Here is a 27,169-nt window from a genome sequence, read left to right on the forward strand (position 1 = left end):
ACATGTGCCAGGTAACTCTTGTTTCAGAACTTGATAAACAGCATAAAGTTCAGCAAATTGACTGCTCTTACCTTCACCAGTTGTGCTCAGCAGTTTTTGTGTGATCGGATTATAGGACACCGCTTTCCAGTGCAGTTTCGTCCCTATGAACCTTGCTGAACCATCCGTAAACCAGACATGGTTTCTGTCCTCTGCGGACAAATCATCAAAAGGTCTACCCCACTTGACAGGAGACTCCTGTACTAAAGGTACGGAACATTCACTCTCAGTCTCAGTCGATGGCGCTCGCGCCACCTGCTCATGTAAAGATGCAACTCCTTTTTGTCCCACACGTGCCCTGTCTTGTATATACCATTTCCATTTAATCACACTCGCCTCTTGAGCATGTCCAATTCGGTGAGTTTTCGGCGAACTCATAACCCACTGCATGATAGGAATTTCAGGTCGCAAAACTATATCATGTCCCAAAGTCAGTTGCTCGGTATCCACCAGAGCCCAATAACATGCAAGTAACTGTTTCTCAAAAGGTGTATAACGCTCACCAGCATCAGGTAACTTTTTGGTCCAGAAACCCAACGGCACTCTACTCCTGCCTTGCTTCTGCCACAAACTCCAATTCGCATAAAGGCCCTGTACAGACACATTCAAATCCACCTCACCATCACGTACGGGCCATAAATCCAAAGCATGCTGAATTGCCTCTTTTGCTAGGTTGAACGCATCTTGCTGTGGTTTATCCCATTCAAATGCATTCTTTTTACGAGTGACACGGTACAAGGGGGCCAATATTTGACTCAAATGAGGAATATGCTGACGCCAAAAACCAAACAAACCAATGAAGCTTTGGGCTTCTTTCCTATTCCTCGGAACTGCAAAATCAAGGATTTTCTGTTTAACCTGAGGGATCACTTCACGGTGCCCTTCATGCCAATTAATACCCAAAAATTTTACAGCCTGGGACGGGCCTTGTAATTTATCCGGATTGATTTCCCAACCTTTCTCACGCAGGCACTCAATGACTCTGTCCAATTGGGTCTGAACTTCCTCTTGTGTTTCGCCTTGGATCAAAACATCATCAATATAATGACACATCTGAATCTGTGGATGAACCGGTACCTCAGCCAAATGCTCTGCCACCAGCCGGTGACATATCGTAGGACTATGCACATAGCCCTGAGGAAGACTTCTAAACGTCATCTGACGCCCATTCCACGTAAAACTGAACTGTTCCTGACACTCAGGGGCAATTGGAATCGAAAAGAAAGCATTAGCAATATCAATGGACGCATACCATGTACCTGGATGTTTTTGGATTCTTTCAATTAGAGTAATGACATCCGGTACTGCAACGGTCAAAGAGGGTGTGTGTTTGTTCAATTCTCGATAATCAACAGTCATATGCCAAGAATTATCACTCTTACGTACAGGCCAAACAGGATTATTCCAAGCAGAAGTAACTGGGGTTATAACACCTGCATCCACCAACTCCTGAATAGTGGTACTAATCTCCTCATGACCACCTGGAATACGATACTGCTTCTGACAAACCACTTTTGTCGCCTGAGGAACTTTTATGGGGGGCATTCTTAAACGACCAACCCGTATAGGTCTGGACGATATATAATGCGTAGTTCCAAATTGGTAACATCCATCATCTAAATGCAGTCATTCCTTTCAAAATATCAATTCCAATTATGAATTCCAAGAGTGGCACCACTAGTACAGAGTATTCTTTTCTAGGGATTCTACCTATTCTCATTTCAAGTAAAGTTTGAACGGCAGGAGTTTCCTTTCCACCCAATCCGGTAATTGTAAAAGGCTGACCTGTAAACTTCTTTGATTTTCCATGAATAAGAGTGGCCTCCGCTCCTGTATCTACCAATGCTCGGGCCCTTTGGATATTACGATGTCTCCAATAAATATCAATATCTACATAGGGTCTATTATCTCTGTGAGCCCATCTGTGTACTGGAGCTTGACCTATTTCCTAGTCATGCTTACTGCATTCTGTGTACCAGGATAAATCAGGATAAAGACTCTCACGTTTCTTAGGTATCGGTACCTCCTGTTCATATCCATTCCCAGTACGAAATGGATTCGTGTCTTCTGCATTGCACTGCTGGTTTCGATCGGCCAAACTATGACGATCCTCTCTCCTCCTCAACTCAGGGGATTGATCCCTATCATCTCTACGTCTGCTGTAAACATAATCATTTCTCCCCCTTTCTCTTTCCTCCTCTCTCTCTCTGTCTCTCTCACGACAGGGGGACATATCACGTACATAACGTCGATCATCACGACGAACAGAGCGCCCACGGCGGTCGTCATCACCGCTACCGTCAGAACCACCACGATCACACTCAGTCGTCCGAACACGCCGGGCACCCTCCTTCCGATCCAAGCCACGTTTGCGAAACAACTCCCACAAACGAGCAGTAGTCTCACCGTCAATGTCCTCCCTCCGCACACCATCGGCCAGAAGACCAGAAAAGATATCACGTCTAGTAAGTTTATTGTCACCAGGAGTACGAGTGTCAGGCCGGGACTGACGTTCAGGTTTAAACCACTCACCCAAATCACCGAGTTGGCGTACCGACTCCAGTACCGTAGATAACACGTTACCAGTCTGATTAATCAATAAAGTCATCATGACCTGCTTATAGGCAACAGGGGAAGAACGAATGATACGATTCCGCACAGAAGATGTCAACAAACCATCAAGCAACCTGTCAGCAGTACCCAGAAAAATTGCCGTTTTCATCACCTCCTCTTTGAGACGTTGTGCAGCGTCGCGCAAAGTATACCACGGTTTGTCATTCACAGGCCAATCAGACTCAGTAGGATACTTTTGATTACAACCCTCAGTCGCCAATTGAAGTAAAGAAATTTGACCACCACCATTATAGTTACGAAAATGATCCTGTACAGTAGAATCCGAACTCAAGGAACAAAACTTCAAACAATCGCCATTATCTAACATAATGCCAGCAGCGCCCAGTTCATAAAGGCGCGCCATCCATGTGAGCAAGGTCTCACCAGCTCGCTGCCGAAATCGCTGCAAAATATCACTAATTTCTTGTTGAGTAAAGTCCTCTAAAGAGTCTAAAGAAACACCCTGCGGAGCAGCGGGAGACTGCTGCAACTTCCGACGAAAAACTGGATGCACTGAGACCGCGGGACGAGCATTACAAGGAGCTCGACCAGTACACGTAGAGGAACAATCAGTGGAAGAAGCATCGACCCCGCTCGAAGGACGAGCGCAATCACGGGGTGCACCATCAGAGGCGCAAGAAGCAGACCTACAATCACGGCCGGAGCGAGAGGACTCGCGCTTGGCAGACTCCTCACCCGAGGAAGGAGAATCACTCGAGTTCCAGATATTACCATCCCATTCATCAGGATTCCACTCCAGTCCGGCTTTCGCCACGACCAGACGCACCTTTCGCGTCGAAACCCGACCACGCCGATTCTTGTATTTATAACGAGCAATTCGCACTGCCGCCCTCTCGGCAATAGTTTGGTAAGTCTCAAGTTTGTCAGCAAGCAACTTATTTTGACACCGCAACAAAGTATGAGAATTCTGAATCTCAACAAAGTGCGCTTCCACATCCTTAAGAGATATCTGTAACTTCAACAACCTCTCATGCAGAATCCTGTACGCAGACAGAACAATCCAACCTCTGCGCCCCAAAATGGGAATCTCCTCACCCTTCGAGACGGGTGCCTTCTGTAAACAAGTAATCACATTAGCCGGCTCCGCCAGCTCCAAAGAAGAATTCCAATTCTCACTCAAACCAGTAGAATCAGCCCACTCACGGGCTAAGGCTTCATAAGGCGTTGAATCCCATCCGGGAATATCAACGGGCAACTTAAAAGTAGATTTAGGTCTTCTAGAAAACATCGTGAAAAAGAAAGAAGAAAAGAAAGAAAAAGAAAAGAAAGAAGAAGAAAAACTATACACACAATTATACCACAAATAATATACAAACAAAACCACGCACACGCCGAAAGCAAACACGAGACAACACGACGCACACAGGTTTCGAAAACGGTTCGTGGCGCCAAATGTTCTGCTTGGGTTTTCGGATCAGATAGAACCCGCTCATCAGAGCCTCTCTAACCCAGCCAGAACGTTATCCTCTCCCTAGGGCCTATTCACAACAAGTAACCACAGATATATACCACCTAAGGACAGGGAATTCCTACTATATATATATATATATATATATATCTAGACCTCTTATAATACAAGTGGCGGCCTCGCGATCCCAGACGGACCCAGGACTTCCTACCCAGATGGCAGCCTCAGCCTCGCGGTCCCAGACGGACCCAGGACTTCCTACCCAAACGGCAGCCTCAGCCTCGCGGTCCCAGACGGACCCAGGGCTTCCTACCCAGACGGCAGCCTCAGCCTCGCGGTCCCACACGGACCCAGGACTTCCTACCCAGACGGCAGCCTCAGCCTCGCGGTCCCAGACGGACCCAGGACTTCCTACCCAGACGGCAGCCTCAGCCTCGCGGTCCCAGACGGACCCAGGACTTCCTACCCAGACGGCAGCCTCAGCCTCGCGGTCCCAGACGGACCCAGGACTTCCTACCCAGACGGCAGCCTCAGCCTCGCGGTCCCAGACGGACCCAGGACTTCCTACCCAGACGGCAGCCTCAGCCTCGCGGTCCCAGACGGACCCAGGACTTCCTACCCAGACGGCAGCCTCAGCACAAGTTCATCCTATGATTACCATAACATACAACAAGGGAATCAGTTTTACTATTTATCAGATCACACAAGAACTGCCAGTTTGAGCACAACCTGTTCTCTGGTTCGAGGGGCTCCTCTCTCCCTTATTCAGTTACCACTTACCTGATCAGGGTTAACATCTGTTCATGTCAAGTCACAGCTGACTAGAAGAATAGGCTACCCTCTTATACAAGAACACGCAGCACATGTTGATTCACTACAAACTGGGTACTTTATTACTCATTACATACGCAATCACATAACATTACTATGTAACACATAACCTGCAAAGAAAAGTGAAAGATTAGGTTGTACACTCTAATAAGAAAGGGGTCGACATCACCTTAGTCGTGTGTAGCCTGCACTCAATGGTCATCTAGGTTCCCTTCTCGTCTGTGCCTCGGCTCGCCTGGAAGTCACACCTCCGCAGTCACGGATCTGTTCCCTTCTCCCTTCTCCGAGTCACTGGGACCTCTTCCTCATCGGCTACTCTCTCCTCTCTGGCTATTCTGCTAGAAGAGTATCTGTCTCTCGGTTTTTCTCCGCCTTCAAGTTTGTCATCTGTCTTCCCTGGAATAAGTAGTAGCTTTACTGCTAACGGCTAGATGCCGCCTACGGACTGAAGTAAGTGCACCGTATCTGCCTCAGACTTTCACTAATATAGAGGTGCATTTCCTCATGGAAAATTCCGGCCCATAACCTGCCGCCCACCAAATTCTTGTACCTCCCCGTACCAAGGACACGTTCCCAGCCGGCCGGCCTGATGTAGTGTCTTCGGCATGAAGAAAAATACAATCCTTCGATAAGGGCTGGCCTGAACCGGTTCTCTCCAAGCGAATAACACCTCATAACACCTCATAACTAAAACATCACCCTTAACCTAGAAGCATCTCAAGCTGCCGGAGCAGAAAGAAAGATGGAGTCTCTCCCGTTTGAGGCCTACCAGGCCTGAATTCAGCACGGCTCCATGAAATACCCTCACTACAGGACAGGTTATCCCTAATACTAACGAATCTATCCCCTAGGATATGTGTGCAAGCCCTGATCTATGGGGAAGAACACAGGATCATGTCGAAGTGCCTAGTAAATAGGCTCCATTCACTACTCTAACCCTTAGACTTGGATGGTAAGAGACTGAAGTCACACTAATCACCCGTCAACACAATAGGGCCGGGAAAATCGAGCAGTACAATGGCTTACACATCCGCCAATACAATCCCCACCATCTCATATAAGTAATTAAGTGTTTTTTTCTGTTTTATCTTCAATCTAGTGCAGTGGTGGCTAAAGCAAACCACCTGGCAGCAGTACATTGATCGTTTGAGGTCTGTGGTATTATTCCAACATAACTTCAATATTTATGCCAAGATAATGTGATGTTACAAAAGTCAAGTCTGTGAATATTTTGCGATTTTCAGATGTTATTCATTAATCCTTCCCACTAAATGAGAAACATTTAGTGATAAATGATCTGTGATTAGCCATTATGACTGTTCAAATATCTAGTGTTCATAACAGAAGAATCTTTACAATGAACACATTCACAGCAGGACATGTGCCTGCCCAATTAGCCCATGCTTTGTTTGTGAAAGCACTTATTTTCTAATTTAGGCATCTCAATGGTTTATTGGCCTACATGAAAACGTCAATACTATTATCAGCATGTGTTTGCCATTGGTCATCTGCAATTTTCTCTCCTTGTGAAACTTAGCTGGAAAAAGTTTTTCACTAGTGGGGATTCTTTGCATTCATAACTAAGTATTGAAATGCTTCACCACTGGTGGTTGTATGGTGGGTACAGCGTACAGGATGAAGGTGTATATATGTGGGCCTCTCACAAAGTAATCATGCAACACACAAAAGAATACAATAATATTGTACACTTTATTTGAGGTGCATATAAGCACCCCACCTGCGTGATCATGCACCGTAAATGCTACTTTCAAAATCCAGCAGGGTGCTCAATAATGGTCATCAAAGTGACTATGTTACTAGTATTGCACCTACATAACATGTAGGCAGTGAAATGGTGTCAGGAGATGTGACTTCAGGGCATACACATTTTCACTTGTCTTTATAAGAAATTGGCTTATTAGTTAAGGGAGAATAAGCACCCAACTCAAGTACAAAGTCAAAATGCAAAATAATGAAAATCCCAAAACTAATTAGGTAGACGGAGTAAAATTTAATTAACAAAGCTACCCCAAAATATCAAAAATAAAATACGGGAATCCGAGATATGAGTTTTTAAAGTTTTAAGTAGAAATTGCGCCAAGAAGCCCAAAGTGCCAATGATAGTCAATTGCCATAGTAGAACATGATCTAGCAGCAATTAGATGCTGACTGCGATGGAGCGTTAGAGTGTGGCTTCTCAGCTCTGGGTCTGTACCCTGAGAGTGAACAGGTACCTGACAGTCCAGGACTTTGTGTGTCTGGGACAGGTCTCTTTGTCTCTGTGACAGAACAGACAGCACCTCCAGATCACAGTTGGCCTCACCAGGGTATGTATTGGGGTACTCTTCTCTCAGACTAGGTAGTCCCTGAGGTACTAATTTGCCCGCTGTGGATGGCCTTCACTTTCTCCACTTTACTCTCCATCTAAACCTCCGTACGCTATAGATGGTACCCCCAAACACCTAAGGGGATGGGGTGTCAGGCACGGCTGCCCCATCCAGCTGTTCTCTTGCCAGTGGAACCTCATTATCAAGTTGTAAGGTCGATCATAATCATTTATTTTGCTGTGCCTTATTAGGGTACACCACAAAATCAACCCATGCCTGGTGGAACTGCTTCTGACTATCCCTGAATCTCAGGCGATACCTTTCTGGGGTTGAATTAAAAAATTGGCTCTTGCTGGGTGCATGCGCTCTTGCGACGCAAAATGTGACGTGACGCAAAGCAAGATGAATGGCGGCATCAATCAACCCAACACAAAATTATTTTTGCACTGAAAATTGATGTAAGATCAATGTTGAACTGTTTTGCAGAAGATCTCACTAAACCCCCAATAATTCGGCCAAACTGGTCCTTGCTGTTAAGAAACAGTGCAAAAACTCCTAGGATTCCACTCAATGCCAGATCAAAAAAGGTCACGCAATACAGCATTAACACTAGATGAAAAGTACTGAAGATAGAAATTTGTATTGGAGGGTGGGGCTCGAGCTCATATCTCTAGCAAAACACTGAACATTTGTGTTTAGCTTTGCACTAAGGCAACAATTTTGGGCAAGTGCTGCAAATTATATCATTGGTGCTAAAAAAAAGTTGTAAACCCAGCACTTAGTTAACACGACTCTGCTTTATTCCATTCACGCAATGCAGATTTCTGCTCAGCATTGTTGCAATAATCTTGGTCAATTGTGTTTCGGGTTAATTGCTTGTCCTAGAGTATGCTAGTTCCAAAACATATCCCAAATCCAGTACATCACAAGCAGTACACCAAGGTCAAAAGATTCTTAATTACAATATACTTATTGTACCAACGTTTCATGTCTTTTCCTTAGTTCAAGAACCTTCCTGATAAAATTTAGTGCAGCAAAGCATATCGCTGGGGTAGAAAGTTTCTGTAAGAAGGTCAAGCCTCCTTTGTTTTCTCAGATTAGAATTCTTTAAAACAGTAATTAAAGAATCTCGCCTAAAATCAATGTAAAAGGGGAAAAAAGTAAAAAGTGACTAGTGCTTTGTGAGGAAACTTGATCAGTTACACAGAGGTAAATCATGTTTCCAAATGCTGTATTGAGGGAAACCTACCTTATGGTATATAATACATAGCCTAACAAGAGTAAGGCAACTTCGATGTATCGGATTCACGACCCAGAGAAGATATAGTTCCAAGTAATCTGTGGTTGCCATCTCCACTTAGCTTTTCAATGAAACCATTGACTTTCTTAGTCTTATATCTGTGCGGTAAGTAAGAAATCCTGTTTTAACCTCCTCCTTACTTATACTAGTAATTTGATAAGGGTTATAAAACAACTCTTTCAGTTCCATGGCCTCAAAAGTTTGTTTCAGGTATGTGATCCATGGATACGAGGAACACCATCTAGAGCAAGACAACCCTGAATGCAGGACCTAACCAAGTGGCCCTCTGGGTTATTCCATGACTTAATCCATAATAAGAGCGGGCAAGCCCCAGCAGATCTTCTAGGTACCCCAGTCTTAGTTCTTTATGACATATGAGCGTGGCAGCTCCCTGTGGAGGTCATCCGCAATCTGCTAATTAAACTGTTCTCTAGCCATTGGAAAACAGTCGAATTTGAATACCCCAATAGGCCTGCCCCATATGATCCAGCCGAAATGTATTTAGTGTTGTACAGGGTAAGCAATTCTTTAATGGGCTTCCTACCCACCCTGCGCGAGAATCTAAAAATAGCCTCCAAGTTTTTCTTGAATTGTGCCGCTCTATTAGGAGAGAATTCAATTTGAAACAGGAGCTAAACATGATCCCCAGTTAGTTAGAATCTTTCACTTTCCCCTTTATGGCGTTCCCCATTACAAAAGTGTATGATTTTATCTACCGGGACCCTCAGGTTATTATAAAAGATTTGAAATGAGTAACTTTTTTTTTTTTTGTAAACAAATTTTATTCGTCAAATTCACATGTCGCGAAGCTCTGTAACCCAGAGACTTCCATAGCATCAAGAAACAACATATCGGCTTTGACAATTTTCTCATGAGATACCTAATGAAAATTACATAAGAGACGTGCATAACAAACCCCCCCCCCCCAATTAAATGAACATTGAACAATCCCTCCCCCCACCCATCGCACCGCCAATCCAGTCAAGGCAGCAAATCTGTTTGCGGCTACAACTCTGTCCTCACTACCAATCATGTCCATACAATACAGCTGCGCCCAATACACACATGTTGCATGTCCCCCAAAAGCAAGGAAGTGAGCGCCGGCCACCCAGGCAATCATTCCACTAGAATGGGTTTCAATTCCAGTCCCCTGTAATCCGCCCACCGCTTCCAAATTTTATAGTGTTTTCGCGGGCAGCCCCGTGCCACATAAATGGGGGCCTCTAGCCCCATACAGAAATCCAGCCCAGCCTTCCAAGCTGATATTGAGGGGGCGGTCGTCGCCTTCCAGGCCCTCGCTATATCCCGTTTGGCAAGGGTAAAGCCCAGGAGCATCAGATGGTGCTTATCAACATTGCCCCCTATATCATCCATCACATGTAGGAGCACCAGTTTAGGGGACCGAGGAAGATCCCAACCCAGAACCTCTGAGAGGCATGCCAGCACCCCCCGCCAGAACCTAGCCAATGCAGAGCAGTCCCATACAGTGTGCGTCCCTTCTTCACGCATGCAGCGAAGGCAATTCGGAGATGCCACTAAACCCGCCTTATACAATCGAACCCTGGTGAAATACACTCTGTGGAGGTATTTAAACTGAATGAGTCGAAGGCTCACGGCGATGGCCGCCCCACGCGGAGAGGCCAGGGCCTCCGTCCAGTCCTCCTCCTCCAGCAGACCTACAGCCGCCTCCCACACCCCACGGAGACGCTGCAAAGACGGGGAGCAGTGAGTCACAAGGGACTGGTATATTCTCGAAATCTTATGATCTCGTAGGTCCCCCATGAACAGTTTGGCCTCTATTGGGCTAAAATCATCCAACTCCTCCAGACCCACCAGACTGGGAGAAAGAGCATGTTGGAACTGCAAGTATTTAAAGAATTGGGTGCGCGGCATTTGAAAGTCTGTCTGCAGCTCCTGGAAGGATTTCAGGATAGAACCCCTCATGACATCCCCCAAAGTGGAGATCCCTATCGCGTCCCAGTCCTGGAAGCCGGGCAAGGTCGCCAATTGCGGCAGGCCACCATTTCTCGATAGTGGCGTCTCCCGGTTAGGCGATTCCACCAACCCATCCTCCGCAGCGCCTGTCTCCAAATCTGAAACACCAATTGTGTCACGCTAGGCAAAGGGCGCCGCGGCGGCGCAGAATAGAGGAGTGTATGGAGTGAATGATCTCCCATTAAGTGGCGCTCAAGGCTATACGCCGGATCCGACCTGTCGCCATACCACCATTCATTAAGGACCAGCAGGTGGGAGGCCATATAGTAGGAGAGAATGTCGGAGGTAGCGAGTCCCCCGCAATACGTAGATTTAAAACACGTACGGAATGCCACCCTCACAGCCCCTCCACCCCAGAGAAACTGACCCAGTATTGCATTCACCTGGCGGAACCAACCCGAAGGAATAGGATACGGATGATTTTGCAGCTGATGTAACAGTCGAGGAAGGGCAACCATCTTGAAAATGGCCAAGCGGCCATACAGAGAAAGGGGCATATGAGACCATATTCAGATATCGTCCTGCACCCTATTCCATGGTTTTTTTTCCAGGTTCTTTTCCCAAGAGGTCGACCGAGCGTCGGACAAGAACACGCCCAAATATTTCAGCCCCCCACACGCCACCTGCACCGCGGAGGCCCAGGCCCCAGGATCGGCCCCGCCTCCCAGGACCCATATGGTAGACTTGCGCTCGTTCATAAACAAGCCAGCAGTCTCTCCAAACACCTGCATAATACTCAACAGCCGCGGGCCAGTCCTATCCAGTTGCGTAAGAAAGAATAGCACGTCATCTGCATATAATGCAATACGATCTGACAGGCCATTGGCCCACTCGAATCCCGACACCTGCGCATCGATACGCACCCACGCAGCCAGGGGCTCCATAGCCAGGGCGAACAAATAGGGCGACAAAGGGCACCCCTGCCTGGTGCCCCGACCAATGGGGAAGACCGACGAGACAGAGCCCGCCACTCGCACAGATGCTGTTATATCAGTGTAGGGTAAAGTCAGATAAGAGAGAAAGCGAGGTCCTAGATTCAATCGGCGTAGGAGGGCAAACGAATATTCCCAACTCAGGGAATCGAATGCTCGATCCATATCCGCAAGCAACAGGGCCGCATGTACCCCAAGACTGCCGGCCGCCGTGATAGCCGCATGCGCCCTGCGTACATTAGGACGGGTCGCCCGCCGGGGCATAAACCCGGCCTGGTCGAGATGTACAAGAGACGAAATGGCCAAGACCTTAGCCTCTACGTTAAGAAGGGAAATGGGATGATAGGTTGCGTGGTGCTCAGGAGGTCGGCCGGGTTTGTGAAATACCACCACCTCAGTGTGCCGCCAGTCTCTGGGCAACCTGCCCACCTCCCTGGCCTCTTCCACTACCCTGCAATAATGAGGACCGAGCTGCTGGGAGTATCGCTTGAAAAATTAGTTCGGGAATCCGTTAGGACCCGGCGCCTTACCCGGCTGCAGCTCCTGAAGAGCGGAATTCAGTTCATCGACCGAGAAAGGACGATCAAGGTCTGCACTCACTTCATCGGTCAGGGTCCTGGGAGGTAGGTCATCTAAAAATCGGGAAATAACCTCTGACGGCAAACACTCTCGAGGCGCATAAAGGTCCGCGTAATAGTCCGCGAAGCTCTCTGCAATGACCGACGGGTCTGAAATCGGCACTCCATCGGGTCCAACTACACCCGGAAGGATAAGGGACTTTGTCGCCCCTTGACACAGTCTATGCAGGAGTTTACTCGATTTGTCCCCCCACTGGTAAATCCTGCTGCGGGTTGCCAACCACGCATCCAGCAAGATGGAGGAGAGTTCCTGCTGCGCCTGCAACAGTTGGCGGCAGACCCGCCGGCCCTCCCCACTACCACTGCGCGCTTCTAGATCCAAAATCTTCGCCTCCGCCCGCACGAGTAAGTCCCTGCGGGCCGCGGCACAGAAGGAGATATCAACCCCACGGAGCGTGTGTGAGAAGTTGGCCTGATATATGATGTCGCTAGTTCTAGTGTACACCCTGTATCAGTCCAAACAACCCTTATGGTGATTGGTTGTAAAGTCAACCTTATAGACCAGCTATCCTAGTGGTAGCATGGACAAGAGCAGTCTTAGGCTAAACTCTGAATGGCATGTGAAGCCAGCTGTTATACCATATGTAATAGAAAAGGGAAGTGTTCACGGACACTTAAAATATTGGATTTTTGAGGCCCTCACACAAACTCAGGGCTATCGTAATTTACGTTACCCCCTTGAATGTATTGCATCATCATCGGGCTGCTCCTTCGTCGAGTCGGCTGGTGCAATACTCGACGGGCTCTTGTTCAAGGAGCACTTTGATGGAGATCTTTTAAATCCAATGAAGCCGGTGGATGCGTGCGTGTATGAGGCCTTAAAATGATGTAGATGAAAGATGCGTGAGTGTTTAAAATAGGGGTCGAAGTACTTACTCAACTAATTTATTAGGAAGTCTTCTCCCCTAGTTAAAAGATATCTGAGGTTCAGTGTTATTAACTAGAAGTTATTAACTAAGTTATATGCACTGCCTCAGTTGGGTCGACATGTTTCTCGCTCTATTTAGAAAAGTGCTCTAGCGATTCTTCAGGACCAAAAAACGGTGTTTATCTATCTACATCTAAACTAATATTTAATTAAACAGTGTGCAATCTCTGTCACAAATTGGTATTACCTGCAGCTCGGTCTACCTGTAGGGGGATAAAGGCCAAGGAGGTTAAAGACAGCATTGTATAGTCACTGTTTTATGTACATAAGATATCTCGTGAACCACTGAGTGCTACTGTGGTGAAAGTGCACTCTAGACGTGAAAGGTGAAAAGAAACTAAGTGAAGATTGAACCCTGTGAAGTGACTTCTATCATACTCGGTGCTGATAAATATTGGCAATATCCTATGAATTTGCACGGTCAACCCCAATATCCAATGCCACCACAGGGCCCGCCACAGATCTACCCCCCGGTATTCAACCAGCCTTTTTTAGGCAGAGGTTGGGGCAGAGGGCGCGGGCGAAGAAGAGGAAACAATCAACAATCCCAACAAGGAACCAGAGTCCAGTGGGAAGATGCTCCGAGAACAATGGAAACCAGGAGCCACACCAACATCAGGAAGAAGACTTAGTGGTCAATCTTTCTGAAAGAACTCTCACTGAGATTGAACACAGAGTACTCCAAAAAGGCTTGGGCTTTGTACCAACACCTCAGATTGATGAATTTAAACAGCAGTGCGAAATTCAACAATTCTTTCGTAAAATCAGATTAAGATCCTTCTTTGATGGAACAGAGACTACAGAACAAACTGACAGTGGCTTGCATCTAAAGTCTTCCTTCACTCCCAATATGTCAATGATTCCACCAGAAGTATTGACATTTGAACAAGCGGTATTAAAAGACCTGGCCAATATAACCAAACCCAACAAATACAACAATCTGAGCAAAATGGAGACTGAAGCTATCAGGACCTTATCCAACGATACATCGATTACCATTAAGCAAGCCGATAAAGGGGGAGCCACGGTCATAATGGATACATCAGATTATGACCGGGAATGCAGACGACAACTGAGTGACAGGACTTACTACACCCCAGTCTCCACGAACCCCACCCAAAACCTACTTGCTACCATCACAGCCTTAGTCTTCTCGGCTGAGAGTGAGGGCTGGATTAGCAAGAAAGAGGCCGCATTTTTGGTGAAGAAGAATCCACGCACTCCATACTTTTATACCCTACCAAAAATCCATAAGGGTATTTCACCTGTCCCTGGAAGGCCCATCGTATCAGGGATAGACTCTGTTTTGGAACCATTGTCCCAATTCTGTGACTACTTTTTACAACCTCTAGTCAAGAAGACTGCTTCTTACATACAGGACACCGCAGATCTATTAAGACTCCTGAATGAATTACCATCCACAGACGAGATCACACTATTGGTGACCCTAGATGTACAAGCACTGTACACCAATATACCACAGAGGGCCACTCTGAATGTGATAGAAGAGGTCCTGAATCAGGGAGTTTGGGAACATAACACCCCCACGGGTTTCATTATGGAATGTGCCACTCTAACATTGACGGAGAATTTCTTCGAATTCAAAGGCCAGATTTACAAGCAGATACAAGGAACTTGCATGGGGAGCACGGTTGCTCCTAGTCTGGCCTGCCTATATATGTCTGATTTTGAGACCCGATACATTCACCACGAGTCAAACCCGTTCAGTACAGACATATACCTCTGGAAGAGGTTCATTGATGATATCCTCATCCTGTGGAAGGGGGATATGTCGACCTGCACCGATTTCTGTGATTGGATCAATACACTTGATCCACACCTCAAGTTTTCTAAGACAGTGTCTGACAATACCATTCCCTTCTTAGATTTAAATATCAGTCTACATGGGGGTACTTTATCCACTTCTCTATACAAGAAACCAACAGATCGCAATAGCTTACTACTATACACAAGTCATCATCCCCGTAGTCTGAGGGACAATCTACCCATTGGACAGTTCCTTAGGGTCAGACGAAATTGTAGTGACTTGACAGACTATAGAGTAGAAGCGAAGAAATTGGCAAAGAATCTCCGGTCACGAAGCTACCCCACTAAACAGATAGCCCTGGCCAAGAAGAGAGCCCGAAACAATAACCGCGAAGCCCTACTAGAGCCCAAAGTGACAACTCCAAACGACACTTTGACCTGTGTCACATCATTTACTCCACTGTCCAACCAGATCACTAAAACAATTAAAAAACATTGGAGCATTCTGAACACAGGCACCATGCAACTCGAGCTCCCTAGATTTGCATTCAAACGTACAAAAAACCTAAAAGACACCCTAATTCACACTAGGCCACGTCCCCAGGGGCAAACAATCCAGAGACAACTATGGGACTTGCCACCTGTAACTGGACATTACCCTTGTGGCTCATGTTCAGTGTGTCCTATGACCACAACACATAAGTCTGTTCTCCTCAAGAATAATTTTAGATGGGAGCTACGTCGCCATACAAATTGCAACACAGCAAACTGTATATATCTTATCACTTGCCCCTGCAGACTGCAATATATTGGCATGACCACCCGCCCCATCAAAATACGCATGACGGAACACCGCAGCAATTTTCGCTGCAAAAAGATCACCACTAGAATGTGCACCCACTTCCTAGAAAAAGGACATCTTCCTGAGTCATTCACCTGGCTCATTTTGGAATCATTTTCAAGCATCACAAAGGATGCTTTACTTACAAAAGAACAGAGGTGGGTGTATAGACTGGGCACTCACATGACAGGATTGAACGACGCCATTCCATGGGCCTCGATCAAACCTCCATGAATTCTGTACCCAATAACATCATTTCTCTGACATACTGAACTCTCCTACACTGATATATAGTCAGTATGCGAAAAATGATTTACATACTATGACCCCCACCTAAGATGGCGACCGGATCTGCCACCAGCCGCCAATCAGCTATATGACATCAGTCTCCCTCTCGCTCCAAAACCAACACTCCCACCACAATAACAACCCCCCCCCCAAGAAAACTCCCCCCCAGATTCTCCCCACCCCCGTTTAAGATCAAAGTATCTTGAGACTAATATACAAGGTCCCAACATCAACATCACTGTAGGACCTAGTGCACGACAGATGGTTATTATACGAAGTCCCCCACCCAAGATGGCGACCGGGTTTGCCACTGGCCGCTAGCTAACTATACAGTCATTAGTGCTGCGACTACTTCCGGAATAACGTGATTCTCCCCACCCCCGTTTAAGATCAAAGTATCTTGAGACTAATATACAAGGTCCCAATATCAACATCACTGTAGGACCTAGTGCACGACAGATGGTTATTATACGAGGTCCCCCACCCAAGATGGCGACCGGGCTTGCCACTGGCCGCTAGCTAACTATACAGTCATTAGTGCTGCGACTACTTCCGGAATAACGTGAAACGCCGGGTTAAATTCAGCAACGTGATTCCAGACACCGCCGCCCAGTCCTGGTAGAACGGGGTAGGTGTATACGAGACACGGACTCGGCGTGTCAGTAAGTAACCCTTATTTATTTATAGTTCATGTGCTGGTTGTTAAGGTCTTACATTTTAATAACGAAGCTGGGGTGCGGAGGTTTTTTAGCCTTCACTACGGGACCTATATTTACTTAACAACCTAACGGGTTCCCTGTAGAATGTGGGACAAGCGCTAAAGAGGACGCGACCTGGTCGCTCACGATGATTGCTGATTGTCAATGCCTTACATTTTAAATACGAAGCTGGGGTGCGGAGGTCTTTGTTCTTCACTACGGGACCTAGATTTACTTAATAACCTAACGGGTTCCCTGTAGAATGTGGGACAAGCGCTAAAGAGGACGCTAACTGGTCGCTCACGATGACCACATACTGTATTTGATAGTTACCTCTGAACAACCTACAACGACTATAGAGTCAATAACATTAGCTGCAATGTTAACACGAGTGGAACATGCATCACCACCACTTCGTGGCTTTTAGATTCTATACTCTAATGATTATTAGTGACCCGAAACAATAACCAATGTTGTTTATAAGAGCTAGCCTCTAATAGGATCTCCACATAGTTCAGACAGTAGTTTAACCTTGGGTTTCATGAGTCCAATTACAGTAAAAAACGACCCAGTTTCATGAGTCCAATTACAGCAAATAACGACCCAGTTACAAAGGTTGGAGCAACTGTTTTAACAGACACATGTTTGAATATTAGACTAAGGGAAAAACCTTGACCATACTTTAGGTTCTTTGTCACTTCTCTGCGCATATAACTCCACACAAGATAATGAACCAATATTACCAAAAAAGAGGGATGGTTTTTATTCAGATATTTTGAGTGTCTTAAGCATCTTTACAGAACTTAGGATGTATTTACAACAAATAAGAGAAGGGGCCAACATGACCCTGGAGTTTGTCATTTTTAAAACAAACCTTGTTCATCTAGCAGTGTTCATATATACAACAAATAAGAGAAGGGGCCAACATGACCCTGGAGTTTGTCATTTTTAAAACAAACCTTGTTCATCTAGCAGTGTTCATATATGATTACAGAACGCGAGGAACTCCTTGCGTTCATCTACCAGGAACTGCAGTGGAATATCCTTAAGAATTGTTAGGGTAAGTCCATTTATGAATTTTTATCAGCACCGAGTATGATAGAAGTCACTTCACAGGGTTCAATCTTCACTTAGTTTCTTTTCACCTTTCACGTCTAGAGTGCACTTTCACCACAGTAGCACTCAGTGGTTCACGAGATATCTTATGTACATAAAACAGTGACTATACAATGCTGTCTTTAACCTCCTTGGCCTTTATCCCCCTACAGGTAGACCGAGCTGCAGGTAATACCAATTTGTGACAGAGATTGCACACTGTTTAATTAAATATTAGTTTAGATGTAGATAGATAAACACCGTTTTTTGGTCCTGAAGAATCGCTAGAGCACTTTTCTAAATAGAGCGAGAAACATGTCGACCCAACTGAGGCAGTGCATATAACTTAGTTAATAACTTCTAGTTAATAACACTGAACCTCAGATATCTTTTAACTAGGGGAGAAGACTTCCTAATAAATTAGTTGAGTAAGTACTTCGACCCCTATTTTAAACACTCACGCATCTTTCATCTACATCATTTTAAGGCCTCATACACGCACGCATCCACCGGCTTCATTGGATTTAAAAGATCTCCATCAAAGTGCTCCTTGAACAAGAGCCCGTCGAGTATTGCACCAGCCGACTCGACGAAGGAGCAGCCCGATGATGATGCAATACATTCAAGGGGGTAACGTAAATTACGATAGCCCTGAGTTTGTGTGAGGGCCTCAAAAATCCAATATTTTAAGTGTCCGTGAACACTTCCCTTTTCTATTATCTGACTTTCAGGAACAGCTTTGTTTTCGTTGTTGTATCTTCTTAGGGCACACACAGCTGGACCTTCTTCAAAAAAGCGCCCTTACGCCCCCCCCTGTTCATTTTTTGGATATACCATATGTAATCCCTTGAATACCAAATGAAAGGACACCACAACAGATATATATAAAAATAGAATGTACTTATTCTAGTCAAACCCTCAGCACTCTTTATGAGATTCGAAGTAAGTACAACACGGTCTTATTTAAGCATACATTAAGTCACACAGGTAAGTAATACAGTTAGGCCCTAGGGGCCACGCAAACCATATACTAAGTAAGTGGAATAAGAACCACTGTCACGAACACAGGATAGGCTTATGCCTAGGGAATCGCTGGGGCTACACTATACTACCAAAGGTTAGGAAGTGGGAGGCCCACGGGATTCAGGTGCAGAGTGGAAACACTCACGCGTAATGCGTAAAAGTCGATAGAAATGGAAGTTATTAGAAATTAACAGTTTTAGGACACTTCTGGTATAGCTAGGAAGTCAAGACTCGGAAACTAGACCCTTGGATAGTCAATACCCTTGTGAGCACCGAAATGCTCAAGTTACCTAGCCCACGGGCTGCGGGTGCATAGGTGTGAACTTGCGTCGGGTTTCGTCGTTGACTCCTATGGATGCCTGAAGGAAAGTTGCTGACAGGCAGTCAGTGCAGAGTGTCCGGTGGATCCCAAGGATGGAATCAAGAAGGAAGGAACCTGCAAGCAGTAGGGACAGAGTCTAGGTCACCAGCCAGGAGCCGGGAAGGAACCAGGAAGGAACCAGGCGATGTCGTGAAGATGCAGGTGAAGAGGTGAAGCTTGTCGCAGCAGTCACGGGTACCAGGAGACGTCGAGGACGACCAGGAGGTGAGCTGTCCCACGAAGGCTCTTGCTGTCGGCGGCGTCGAAGTCGAGTCAGGACCCAACAAGCCTTGGCAAGCGGAACCCACGCAGGATGGAGGACTTGCTTCTGGTGCAGACCAGGAAGGTCTGGGGTGCTTCTCTTTCACAGAGGAGCCAGTCTGGAGGAGCCGGACCAGCAAGATGAAAACAAAGGTTCGTCATCACAGAGGTCACTAGCCAACGGGCCAGCAACCGAACAACACGTCGAGCAACTCTGGTGCAGAAGGGCCCCACGCAGAACACGTGAAGTGTGGGGAGCTGGTCTTCTTTGCAGATGGTGCTCGGGATGGGGGCTTCTCAATTCCCCAAGCACAGCCTCGAGGGAGCCTCGGAAGTCACGCTAGTCAGGTACTAGCCACTTTTCCCAAGTCGACGGTCCCACGTCCCTCGTCGCCTCCACGGGTCTCAGCTTCGCTGTAGATGTGGATCTGGGTCAGAGGTGTCTGGAAGTCTCGGCGCTGGTCGGTCTCTGCAGTCGTCCCTCGTAGGATCAGTCGCAAAGCAGCGGTCGCTGGATGGTGCCTGGTTGCCCAGGGGGGTCACTCCTTGGCCACAAGGGAGATTTCTTCAGTCTTCTTCCTGAGGTCGAATGTTGATGGTCCAGAGTTTCTGTACAAATTGCAGATTCAGGTTAATCTAATTTAGCAGGGCTCAGCTACCTACTGATATACTGGGCTAGTGGGCTGGGCTACCTGCAAGGTCCCTCCTATGGGTGGGACCAGGAAGGGGAGTGGTTACACCCCCTTTCCTTTGTCCAGTTTCGCGCCAGAGCTGGGGCTGGAGTGCCCCAGTGCCGGTTTGAACTGGACTATGCATTGGACACCTTGTGTGCCCCAGGCAGTGTCTAGTTTCATTCAACCCTCCCTGCCCCAATACACTAAATCCTGTCTAGGGTGGTGCTCGCACCTCCCAAGGCAGGAAACCTATTGTCCTAGCCTCCCTCGCTGGAAGGACTCCCAGCAGCAGGAGGTCAGACTTGTGTCTGTGGCAGCAGCATCCATTTTGTGATGCTGGGGCTCTGTTTAACTTTAACCGGGTAAGTAGGTTTCAACATGTCTTCTCCCTCTAGATGGGAGGAATAATATCCTCATTGCCAGAAATGGTATGGGGGTATTATTCCAAAGTGTTAGACACCTTACACAACATGTTTTGATAAAGCCAAACCATAGTTACCATAACCGTTTAAGATTATAAGGCACTTTAAGAGTATATGGTAGGCTATATCATAAAACAGCTATAAGGACATGGTTCCGAAAGCTGCAGACAGGCTCAGCTCATGCTAGAGCCCCATCTCACATGTTATCAAGCACTCTGCCTCCAGGATTGTTAAGGCCTGCCATAGGAGTGGCTGATAGGTACACATGTGTCTATATATAAGGTAGGTATAGGAATACTACACCTAAGCAAGGAGTGATTACACGACCTTGCCCCAGCTGAGTGATCAGCCAGTTGTGTCATAATGGAAGGCCATGCTGCAGCCCCTGGTAGGCCTAGGGTACACCTATGCCCTGGGTACCTAAGGTACACTGTACAGGGGCCAATAAGGTGATCCTAACCAATTGGGTTATGCACCTAAAGTACATAGTATAAATTTAGAGAAAAAACAGCAGGGCTGTGGGTCTGATTGGCAGGCCCACAGCCACATCTAAGTCGAAAACCAGTGAAGCAAAAGCAAAAAGTGGGGGTGAACATAGAAAGCAGACCCTACTCTCCTACAGCGTGGGCTTCATCGCCTCCCACAGAGACGCCGCCGCAGACACCGCCCCCACATTTTGCTGCAAATAATGATCTATGGCGTCTCCCATGTGTTCCTTGTATTGCGCCTGCTGGAGATTCCACACAGAAAGACGCCACCGGAATGGTCCTCGCATAGGGCCCGCACGCAGCGTAATGGTGACCAGTGAGTGATCAGAGAGCCCCCGGGGGAGAATATCGGCCTCCACCACCCTGCCCGCGTCACCCCGAGACACAAAAATACAATCGATACGAGAGAGGGAGTCGTGGACCGCCGAGAGGTAGGTGAATCCCGGAGTCCTGCCATGCAACCAACGCCAAGGGTCATCCCACTCCTGGCCCATTACCAGGGAATGAAGCTTGGTGGAATTGCCACCAGCCGGGGCCCCATCGGACCTCCGCCTGTCAAGAGCCAGGTCCAGCACATCATTCCAATCCCCACCAACCACCGCTAGCCCCTTCGGGATATCTGCCCACACAGTCACCAACTTCTCAACGAAACCCCAGGACAGCGGCGGTGGGGCGTACACGCTCCCAAAGATCACAGGCTCACCCCACAATTCCCCCTGTAGAAAGAGATATCTGCCCTGTGTATCGCTCCACGCTCTAACATGCATGTAGGGAACTCTTTTATGAACCAGAACTGCAACTCCCCGTGAACCTCGCACAAAGCCCGCATGGAACACCTGGACATATCCAAAACGTTGGAAGCACAGCGCCTTCGTCCCCATGAGGTGCGTCTCTTGGAGCATCAGAATATCCGCACCAGCGTGCTTAGCCTGCTTAAGGATAGCGCAGCGCTTAATCTTATCTATCGCCCCTCTGATATTCCTACTCAAAATGCGCAGGGACCCCGAGGAACCCAGTAATTTACCCGGATTGGCGGCCATAACAGAGCATCCGTAACCAGACGAGCCCCAGCTGCCCAGGACATGACCCGCAGTGCATCCCCAACCCGCGCATGTACAGTGCGATAAGTAAACAACAACAACTCCCAATACAACCCCCGTAACCCCTTGAAATGAGTAACTTTTTGTTAGACCTGGCAGCGTTGGCGTGGGTCACCCTTCCATTTTTGTTTGTGCCTCAATGTATTTTTGTGCTGGTGTTAGCTGCTCAGGGCACTGTGCCACTGCCATCCAGTGCCACAGTGCAAGTGCTCCCTATGGTAAAATATATTATGTGAATTGACTTCCATGTTTGGCTTATTTGGTTTACTATCAGTCCCTAGTAGAGTGCACCAGGGGTGCCAAGGGCTTGTATATCCAAATGCTGCTAGTGGGCTTGCAGCACTGGTTGTGCCACCCACAGAAGCAGCGGGGTAAAATGTGTCTAAGGTCTGCCATTGCAGAACCTGCATGCAGTCTGGTACTGTCATGCTGACTGGGCAAGTGTCCCCACTTGCCAGTCCCTAAACCTTCCCTTACCTTCATATTAGTCACCCCTATGGTAGGCTCTAGGGCAGGGTGCATTGTAAGGATACGGTAGGACATGCCCTGAGGTGTGTGGCATGCCCTAATAGTGAATTACTGCCATTTTCGTTTTTCACTATTGAAGGCTACCTGCTCTCCATAGGCCAGAATGGGCTGCTAGATTATAACACACTATAATCTTAGCAGGCTCAGGAAGCATGGTAGAAATTCGTGTTTAGTATGCCTGAACTCAGAATAATAAAATACATCTTTTAGTAAAGTTTATTTTAATATCCTGGGTTTGCAAATGCTACTTTTAGAAAGTTAGCATTTGCTTGCTTAACCATTTCAGTCCGTCTTTGGAGGGGAGGGCTATCTTCTTTGTGTGTAGCTTGAGTGACAGGGCTGGGAAGTTCCAGGAGACAGGCTGGGGCTGCCAGGTGGTGAATAGAAAGATTACACCAGGATGGGTGGGAGGAGTGCACCTTGACTCTGAATAGGACAGTGCTCTGCCTCCACAATGCTGGCTCCACCCCCTGGGGAGCGTCTGATGTCTCTGCCCTGCCTGCTGAAAGAAGAAGCCAGAGTCTCCACAACAAAGTGCTCCTCACTGAAAAGAACTGGACTGGGATTATGCAAAGGCCCCCCTGGCCTGTAAAGACAAAAGAAACTGAGTATAAATGTAGGAGCCCTGCTCCTAAGAAATCAGATCCTGATTGAACCACGAATAAACTCTGCCTGACTAGAAGGACCTGGAAGAAGCTGAAGGAGGAGTAACTTTCCCTGACCTGGGGGATTGGCCTGCAGTTGGTGCCTTGCTGAGAAAGGAGAGGAAAAGACTGAAAGAGACTTTGCACTTTGTTTTTCATCTATCTCCAAGGGCTTGGAAGAGAGCTTGCCCCCTGAACTGAGTCCCAGAACCATTGGACTCATCTGCCTTCCAAAACTGAGTTGCCTGGACAATTCTTGCTTGTTTCCCGCTGGATTTGGCCCCAGTACGCCTCGTACTACATCCGCCGCGAAGCCGTGTCTTTGCCGCCCGGCACCGTGTGTCTACGCTGAACCAAAAGCGTTAGTACGCACCGTATCCCTCCCGGCTGCATTGCACCTAACCTTCCCCGCCGATTCAAGACGTACATCCCTGGCTGCCGAACCCTGTACGCCGGACTCAAGCTTCGCTGTCCCGCAGGTACGGTCCGTACGCTGCCAACGTACTGCACCGTGCCGTACTCAGAGCCGAGAAGCCGCAGTACGCTGATCCTCCCCGTACGCTGTACGGCGCCGGGAAGTGTCGCCGCTGATCCGCACCGAAGGTACGGCCCGAACGCCGACGCCACGGACTCTGCAAGCTGATCCGGCTCATCCGCCCGTACCCCTGACGGTCCCGTACCAACGCCGCGTCCCGACGCCGCGACCGGACCAGACCGAGTACGCTGCCGAACTACGACCCGTACCCATCAACTTGTCCCGCACTGTCCGTCGCGGACCCCACGAACTAAAGGTACTTTGTTCAGTTCGCACCGCCGTGTGCCCGTCCCGGACCCCGGAGTCTGCACCGATTGTTTGACTCGTACCTTCTTTGTTTTTAATGCGGACGAGTCGTACACCCAGGTACGAACCGTACAAAGCCTGAAAAGAAGCAGAATTGAGTAAAAGAAGCCTATTTTTGCATTTTACGCCTTTTTGCAAGAACATTGAACTTTGAAATAATACTGTGGTCATTTTAAACGTTATTCTGGTCTTGTGCTAAGCCTTATATAAAGAGAACTATTTTTGATATAACCTTGACTGGTGTCCATTTGTGGTGTGTCATTGCATTACTGTATGTGTTCACAAATGCTTAACCTATAGCGCCCTGAGACTAGTCTTGACTGCTTGCGCCACACTACCTAAAGGGTGAGCAGGGGTTATTTGAAAGGGTGATCCCCTTATCCTGACTTAGAATTGAGAGTCCCTGCTTGTCACAAGTGTATACCTGTGCCAACTAGAGGCCCCCATTTCTAACACTTTTAAATCGAAATCTCCCATGTAGGAATGGAAGGAATACAATACTGTTCATAGACCATTTGCCATGCATGCTAGGAGGACGGCATTGTCCGCACAAAGGAGGATGGGAATTGGTTGCTTGTCTCTGTGAGGGATATCCTCCCCAACTTCTGCTAAATGTTTGGCAATTCCATTTATGTATAATAAAAATAAGAAGAGGGCGAGGATACATCCCTGGTCGACCTCTCGGGTGGATTTAATGTGGACAGTTGTTTCACCTGACATACTGTAACAGACTTTAACAGTCAGCCCTTGATGTAAGCGTTTGATGAAGGAGAGCAGTTCAGATTCCACCCCATCTTCTCCATAAGTGGCCAGAGCTTCTACTGATTCACCATGTCGAAAGCGCAGGATAAATCAATATATGCCCAGTGAAGCGACCCTTCCTTTGCCATTGCATACTTTCCTGCCAACAGTAAACGTTTAAGCACTGGTCAATAGTTCAACCTGGTCTGAAACCATATTGTAATCTGGATAAGAGGTTATTCTCTGTAGCCCAGGATTCCAGTTGTGTTAAAAGTACACGGCCCAGGATTTCCATACTAGAATCTATTGATGATATTGGCCTATACCATGATGGTAAGTGCTGATTCTCCTTTTTAAAAATTGGGATGATTATGGCTGTGCTCGATGACTCTGGTATTTGGCCTGTAACTATTCCTCTAAATAAGTTTGTCAGGAGGGACACCCAGACTTCATGTTTGGATTTTAAAATATCTACTGGTACGCCATCTGGGCCCAGTGCTTCCCCACTGCATATTTCCAGTTGCTGCTAAAACCTCATTTACCTCAATAACTAGAGGAGATTCCTGAGTGGGATCAGCCTGCCGCAGGGATTCAGCTGCTTGAGTGAGTTACATGTGGTGGTACACTAGATTTTGTATGAAAGGTGGCTTCAAAATGGGCCACCTTTTGGTAAGCCGGGATTTGGGCTTCAGGTATTCCAGCATCTTGCTCTAAACAGAAAGGATAATTAATAATCTCCCAGAACGACAAATTGTCTTTCCGGTTTGATGCCATTATGAGATCCTCCCACGCTTGTGTCTGTATCTCCGGTTTCTATTTTTTCTATTGTAGATTTATAATGAAGTCCTGCAGGTTTGACTACACCAAACTGTCTGGGTTGTGTTTTTTTGAAGACATTTTTTATTGGTTGTACGCCTGGCTGCATGCTGAATTAAACCATCTGCATAATGGCTTATCCTTTTTAAATGTATCAATGGCCAATTTTTCTGAGATAGCTCTACTAAGGGTACTAACATCTTTCAGAACTGAATTTACGTTTACATTATCGGCAAAACACCTTAATATGGTAGATAGATTTTGTGAAATTATTTGAGCATCAAAAAGGTCAGGGTTCACCCTATCCAGTTTGATTCTGTGCCCCCTTTTTTTAAGGCAGATTATCTTATTACCTTTATTTTTTGTGGCTTTAGAAGTCTGTGAATTCTGTGTTAGCACTAAAGGGTTATGGTGACTTATGCAACGAGCAACCACCTTAAAATCTACAGAGTATTGTGCAAACTCAGTAGACATGAAAATAAAATCGATGGTACTGCCCTTTCTATTACCCCTGTAAGTTGGGAATAGATTCCCTTTCAGAGCAGCAATTTCATTTGCAGCCACAAGGTCATGTTTGAGACTAATAGTGTTCAGAGCCTCCCCGTAATGGATTATGTTTAAAATGGGAGAGATCTAGCTTCCTCTGGTTTCAAAAATTGCAAACCCTTTACCCACTAAAAGTGATGTTAAAATCCCCCACCTAAATTTAAGCTGTCATATGTTAGACATTTGCACAAAAAAAATGAGTCAAGAAAATCATCAAAAAGGACTATGGTGTCTGTTTCCTAGTGATTACAATTATTATAAGAATATTTAACCAATAAAATATCGCAATTCTTTTAAAAAAAAAAAAAGAGAGAGAGAAAAGCATGACCTGGAAATACGATGACCATATTTTTGTCACTGAAAAGGCAGGTATATGAGTGGAAGTGAAAGTCACTAGACCCCCCCTTTTGCTCTACCCACAACAGATAGAATAGTTGGTGCTAAAAATGATTGATAGCCATTTAAGTTTAGGGCCTTCCGGGTCCTTGTCTCTTGACAACATATGATATCAGCTTCACTTACAAAGGCAACTCAGTCTGGGTTTTCAAATTTTGGTCATGCTCCTGCGATATTCCAGGTGACAATTTCCTTGCCTTCATTTGGGGGTGTCAAGTTTGAAGGTTTTCCCCTCGGCTACCCTCGAAGTGGGCGAACATGGGCTATGGCATAAAATATTCATTTGAGAGGCGAGTCAATCCGTTTGGTCCAGAGTTGAGAGCGATTTTAACTTGTTATATGTGGGTATGGAAAAGCAAGCAGTATTAGGTGCGTGATGATTTATTACTGGGGTCTGTAGAAGTATCCCCAGGGGAGGGCCTCCATCGAATTTGGGCCATAGTTGAAATGACTGAGACTAAAGAGAATGTTCTCCATCGCTACTCCGTTTCTAAAGTTGACTACAATACAGTCCTAATTGTCTTGTTTCAGCGATGGTCCTACCCATCAGACTCTCCTGACGTGATTGGTTTTGGTAGTCCTCCCTCTTATCCAGTGCACTATTTGA

This window comes from Triturus cristatus, chromosome 6, assembly GCF_964204655.1.
Source record: "Triturus cristatus chromosome 6, aTriCri1.1, whole genome shotgun sequence".
Lineage (NCBI taxonomy): Eukaryota > Metazoa > Chordata > Amphibia > Caudata > Salamandridae > Triturus > Triturus cristatus.